We start from the raw sequence: 6,716 nt of genomic DNA, 5'->3' as shown, positions 1-6,716 counted from the left end.
GGTGAGAGGCCAATGTTCCAGGTCAGCCTGATTGACAGGATGGCCAGGCTAATCAAGGAGTCAGAAGGCCAGGATGGGTCCCGTCCTCCATGTGAGCTAGAATTGCCTAGGTCAGACAGAGTGGGGCCGAGCTACGCAGAAAGCAGGGGCCCAAGCTGAGCTGGAGAGCAGAGCCATGTCAGATCCAGAGGGGCTAGAGCTGCAGCCCCAGAGCCAGAGGCACAGCCTAGGGAGAGCAGATCCTGTGTTGGGGGCAGAGCTGTCAGCCACAGAGCCAGGTGTGGTGAACAGCCGGAGCCAGCCAAGGGGGGAACTTGGGCAAAGGGCCTAGCGCAGAAAGACACCCCCAGCCAAGGGTCCTTGCAGGCCAGGCTGGGAGGGGGATCTTAACCTGACGAGGGGCTGACGCTGGGAAGAAGGGTCCCACCACCCAAAGCCCGGAGGTGTGTGGTCATCACCATTGCAAGTGTCCAACCCGCAGCATCCCTGCAGCACAGCCAGAGCCTGAGACGGAGGCCTGGAACCTACAAGGAACAGACTGTGAATTGCCTTGATGTCCAGAGACACTCTTTGTAATGTTCCCTGCCATGGAGCAGGGTGATGTGTTTTCCTGTAACCTTTCCCATTTTTCCTTATTTTTAAAAATTAATTTTTAATTAAACATCTTGTATTTGCTTTAAACTGTATGGAATAATCAGTGGGTCAGGGAGGTGCCCAGTGCAGAGAGGGTACTCCGGAGTGGGGACACCCTAGCCCCTGTCCTAGGTGACCATAGCAGGGTTGGGGGTCGAGCCCCCCAGGAATCCTGAGCCCAGCTTTGTTGGGGTTACGAGAACTCTGCCAGACAGGAAAATGGAAGGGGAGTCCTCAAGGGCAAGGAGGCCTCTGGGTAAAGGAAGTGGGAGCGAGGACTCAGATCCTTTCGCTAGCCCTCTTCACCAGGGTAGCACAGAAGCCAGGAAAGTTCCCCACAATAGTGGGACCATTCCTCCGCTTACACCAGCAATGCCCCTCTGCCATGTACATTGGCCAAACCGGACAGTCTCTATGCAAAAGAATAAATGGACACAAATCTAACATCAGGAATCATAACATTCAAAAACTGGTAGGAGAGCACTTCAACCTCTCTGGTCACTCAATAATAGACCTCAAAGCGGCAATTCTTCAACAATAAAACTTCAAAAGCAGACTCCAATGTGAAGCTGCAGAATTAGAATTAATTTGCAAACTAGATACCATCAGATTAGGCTTGAATAAAGACTGGGAGTGGTTGGGTCATTACAAAACCTAAACTTAATTTCCCCAATACCTATTTCTTCCTACTGTTACTCACACCTTCTTGTCAACTGTCTGTAATGGGCCACCCTCTTACCACTTCAAAAGTTATTTCTCCTCCCTTGGTATCCTGCTGTTAATTGATTTATCTTGTTAGACTGAACTCACACTTGGTAAAGCAACCCCCATCCTTTCATGTATTTATACCTGCTCCTATATCTTTTACTTCATACAGCTGATGAAGTGGGTTCTAGTCCACCAAAACTTATGCCCAAATAAATTTGTTAGTCTCTGAGGTGCCACAAGGACTCCTCACTTCCCCCCACACACACTTTCCCTTTTCACTTTCTGCCTTTTCAATTCATATACTTCCTGCTCCAGCTTTCACTCACTTTTTTTTTAAACTACTACACATTTGTCTCTGCATTGCCAGTCGCTGTGCTGCCTGAGTCAGAGTCATAGCCCTAAGAGTGTCTGACTCTGCCTTTCGGCTATCTGCTTTCGTTTCTAACTCCTTTACTTTTGCCTTTAATTGATCTATTTTTTTATTTACTATTATTGCTACCATTTGCTTACAGAGCTGCAGGAATGCCCCAGGCCCAGAGAAGGTCCCAGGCTTCCAAAGATTATTACCATATTCCTAGACAAAATTTGTCAAGCTGTTACTCAAAACTCTTTCCAACCTTTCCATTTTTTCAGATGTTCCCTTTTCTTCTGAAATATTTTTTTACTCTGCCAGGCTATCAGCCTGTGTCCCAGTAATGGATTGTAGTTTGTGAACCAATTTACAGATACAACGTGGGAATTACAGGTTGCAACCCTGTCCCACCATCCTCTAGTCCAGTGTCCCTCATCCCGCACGGCTTCCAGCAGCTCCCATTGTCCTGGAGCAGCAAACCGCAGCCAGTGGGAGCCGTGATTGGCCGGACCTGCAGACATGGCAGGTAAACAAACCGGCCTGGCCTGCCAGGGGCTTTTCCCTACACAAGCGGCGTCCCAAGTTTGGGAAACACTGCTCTAGTCCCCATTGCAACAAACTTTGTACCAGTCATCCCTTTCCTCTCCACCACTCCTGGCTAGCTCACCAAATTTGTTATTGGGAGTTATTTGAATATGATACTCTGGTAACTAATTTTTGTCTTCCAAACAGCTTCAGGAATTAAATCAATGAGGACAACTCCTCCCTCTGATAAATGATTGGTACAAATGAGCGCTTTCACATAAAGCTCCTTTTTATTTAAGTCTCAAGCACACACACATATGCAACAGCAATAGTCTAGAGCAGGGGTGGCCAACCTGAGCTGAGAAGGAGCAAGAATTTACCAATGAACATTGCCAAAGAGCCACAGTAATACGTCAGCAGCCCCCTATAAGCTCCCCCTTTCTCCTAGCAGCTCCCACCCACCAGCAGCCTTGCTGATCAGTGCCTCCCATTCCCTCTTCGATCAACTGTTTCATGGCATGCAGGAGGCTGGGGTGGGAGGGGAGAAGCGAGTGCATGGCAGGGGTAGAGTGGGGGCAGGACCAGTGGCAGAGCAGGTTTCCGGTGATCAGCCATGCTTCCAGCTGCTGGGGAGTAAGATGTCAGTCTGTTAAGTCTTAGAAATCCTCCTTGAATTGCTCCAAATTGCACACTTTTCAACTAATGTTTTTAAGTTACTCAAAACAAAGTACATATTTATAACTTATAGTAACCTCTACTAGGCTAACATTTTCTTAGCAACAGCAAAAAAAAAAAACAAACCACCACACCCCACACTTCATAATGCTACTTATCAGCAAAGTCACTCCTAGTCATAACAGTAAGGTGCACAGATCCAAGGCCAGTTATTTACACTCTTTTTAAAAATAAATTAATTAATTTGTACAAAGCTGCAGCTGTGCCGTTGTTTGTCGGCTTTACTTAGGCAATAGCCACATTATTTCTAACTATGTAGCATTCTCATTTTTAACTAATTGTAGCTGAGTATACAAAATGGCTGCGGTTGTGCCAGATACAGGTTACTTGAAGTCCACACTCTTGTAACAACACAGCTCGTCCCAGTTGAGAGTTCCTTAAGTGGAGGGAGATGTTGGTGACTCCAGGATCTTTCCATGCTTCTCCAACAGTTCTCAATTGTATTTCCTCTCCCTCTTCAGCTCACTTCTGGGCTTCAGTTTCTTGGTGCTTTGGCGCCGTGGCTCGCTTATGGGAGGCTTCTTCAGCTTCCCATGCAGCAGCTGCTTCTGTCTCCTTCATCTTCTTTCTGACTGCTCTTTCGGTCTCCTTTCTACCTCCCACTTTTGGAGTCTGTGTTCTGTCTCTCTTCTGCCTCCAATCTGGCCAGTTCTAACTTTGCAGTTGTTTCACTGGGGTTTATTTTTACACTTTTCTGTTTCTATTTCCCTCACCCAAAATAAGCAGATAGAAAACAACAAACAGCAACCTCTCTTTGACCCTTTCCAGCCACCGTACTTGAGACTCTTTAAATCATTGTACCAGTGCTTAACATATACACTTCATTTAAAATAACCATCTGTGCATATATCCTGCCAACTATACCACTACGACATTGTATCTATTGGGTGTCTGGGAACACTATGACATTGTAGTGGGGCAGTTGCCCCACTTCAGCAGAGAAGCTGTTAAAGCAGGCTGGAGGGATGCTGTGCAGAACCCAGCCAATCAGAAAAGGGCAGAAAGGCAGCCAATCAGGGCCAGGCTGGGTCCTATATAAAGGCTACAAAGCAGGGGTGACAGCAGTCTTCCCTGGATAAGCAACGGAGGAGGACTGGCTCCCAGCAATGGGATGTTAGCTAGCACAGTGTTAGGCAGGCTCAGGGGAACAGAGCAAAAGCTCCAACCTGTTATCTGCAAGGCTGAGAACCTTGAAAGATAGGTGCAAGGGCCAAAGGGCAAGTGGCTAGGGAGTGTGAGCAGTAGATGGGAGAGAAGGAGGGAGGACATGGCTGCTGCCAGAGGGTCCCTGGGCTGGGACCCAGAGTAGTGGATAGGCCTGGCTTCCCCCCCTGCACCTGGCTGTGGAGGGGTGTGGCCTGATACAGACTGTGGCTGGCCCCTGAGGCAAAGGGCTAGACTTCAGGGCTGCACTTTGTCATGAGGGCAGGTGCAGACTGAGAACTGCTGATACTGCCAAAAGGGGAGAGAACCTAGTTGGGCACCGATGGAGGACTGTGTCCAGAAGAGAATGCTGCAAGCCAGGGAGCAACGTGGGTCCCCAACAGCAGAGCAGACAACAGGTGAGACACTACCTGCAGAGGGTGCTCCACATCTGGACAGAGCTAACTCCCAGCACAACCTGCAGGAGGCGTTGCAGTGGTGAGTCTGCTCTGTTACAGACATTATGTAGAGTACTGATAGAACAGCTGTGTCCCTTAATTCTCTAGCCTGGGGTGCCTTTTACTTTACTTTGCTTTGCTGTAAGAGCACCAACTCCTGGACTGCTCTCACACAGCCTGTACCATGTAAATCACTCAACTATACTACATGAGTGCTATAGCTAGTCATTTACAAATTACACAACAGGGCAACATCATCAAACTCCCAGTCCCAGACATGTGCATCTTGTACTGCCCAGCACCCTCCTGCATGATACAAGCTCATATAAAGCCCATTTATTAATAGAAAATGATGTGCACCAATCTTGTTATCCCAGATGCATTTCCCAAACACTGCAATCCAAACAACTGGTTTAGATAAAACAACAAAACATCTTAACTACAGAAAGATGTAATTTACATGACTAAAAGTGATGAGGTGTAAAAGTCAGAATTTGTTACAATAAAGGAAAAGATAAAACAACACCTAATTTAACAAACTAAGTGAATACAAAGCAAAGGTGTCTCTCACATCGGGTTCCAGTGGGCTTAGTGGACAAATCTCTTTCAATCAGGATCTTCTTCCCCCCTCCCCCGCCCCCCAGTCCACTGCTGCTGCTTTTCCTCTTCTGGTGTTGATGAGGTCATGGGTAGAGAGCAAGGGAGAGATGATTTGGGCACCTGCCCTTTACTGTGCAAGGGAAAGGCCTATAAGAGGAATGATCTCTAGCTGATGTTCTGGAGGCAGAGTCTGTGGCCAGGAACCTGAAGCTGCTTCTTTGTCAAATGTAGATTTATTTATTTATTTATTTATTTATATTTTATTTTGCCCACACGCACTCTCCTGCTGAAGAGTGGCCACTGAATTAGGGGGTTATTCATTTGATCTAGTTGACACCTGGCTGAGGCATTGGCTAGCCTTTTGTCTTGGGGAGCTTGTTTGTGACTGCCCTCCAGAACATGCTGGACTATGTCTTGGTAAGATCATACAGTGCAATCTTATGTACAGTATTGCCACACATTTATCAGGACAGTAATGATCAGCAAATCATGAGTTTTCAAATGATACCTTACAGTGTGCTTTGTACAAAATGTATCATAGTCTTGTAACAGGAGTGAACATAGGTAGAGATCATCACACTCTCCTAAACAAACTTCACTCTGTCCCAGGGCTCCCATCTCCCCAGCCCATGGCAGGAACAGGGTCCTGTGGGGCAAGGCCAGGAACAGAGCTGAGGCAGCCTGGCAGGCAGGGCAGGGGTTCCCCATGGACGTGGTCCCACTCTGTGCTCTCTAGTGCTGCCCACAGGCCTGGCTGCCAAAGGCAGGCACCATCTGGTGTCTGTGTGGCACCTAGTGCAGTAAGGCCCCCTACCCCAGACTGGACTTCAGGGTGATTCTCCAGCAAAACCAGAGCTCTGCTGTGTCCATTCCCCCTGCCGTCCCTGGGGAGGAGTCAGCAGCACAGCACCATGAACAGGGATGCTAAACTATCTCCATCCTCCCTCCCACAGCATGCCCATCACTTGCACCTGCTTATATCAGGCACCTGTCCCCAGCCCAGTCAGTGATGAGTCTCTCCTGCCCTCCCCCTGGGTCCCAAGGACCTCTCTAGTCCCCCTCCCCCACCACACAGGCACCTGCTCAGTCCAACAGCCCCAGAATGAGACCCTGCCATGCTCCCCCCGTACTCCCTGCATCTGAGACTGTAGTGTGCTCCTCTCCCCCCAATGCCCCCAACTGCCAGATACCCAGTTTTCCCTCCCTCATACCCCCTGCATCGGAGTGAGATGCCACTGTACTCCTTCCCCCCCATACCTAGCATCCCCTACACCCCAGAGTGAGACCCTGCCATGCTCCCCTCCTCTCCCTACTCAGGACCATTTATTCCCCTCAATTTTAGAGATCAAACTGAGGGAGGAGTCTGGTCCTGGCCTTGTCCCTTGTGAGCACCCACCAATAAGCCAGCCCTATGTGTCCACCCTATCCCCCTAAACTGTTCACAGGGAGGGAGGGGGTCCCTGCTGACCCATTCACTATGGGGATGCTCAGCCTGCCTAGGAGCAGGGCAGTGGGTTGGGGAGGTGGGAAGATTATCCCAGCCCCAATTCACTGGCTTACAT

This window comes from Gopherus flavomarginatus, chromosome 5 (genome assembly GCF_025201925.1).
Source record: "Gopherus flavomarginatus isolate rGopFla2 chromosome 5, rGopFla2.mat.asm, whole genome shotgun sequence".
Lineage (NCBI taxonomy): Eukaryota > Metazoa > Chordata > Testudines > Testudinidae > Gopherus > Gopherus flavomarginatus.
The sequence above is the reverse complement of the archived record's forward strand: the minus strand, read 5'-3'. Positions refer to the sequence as shown.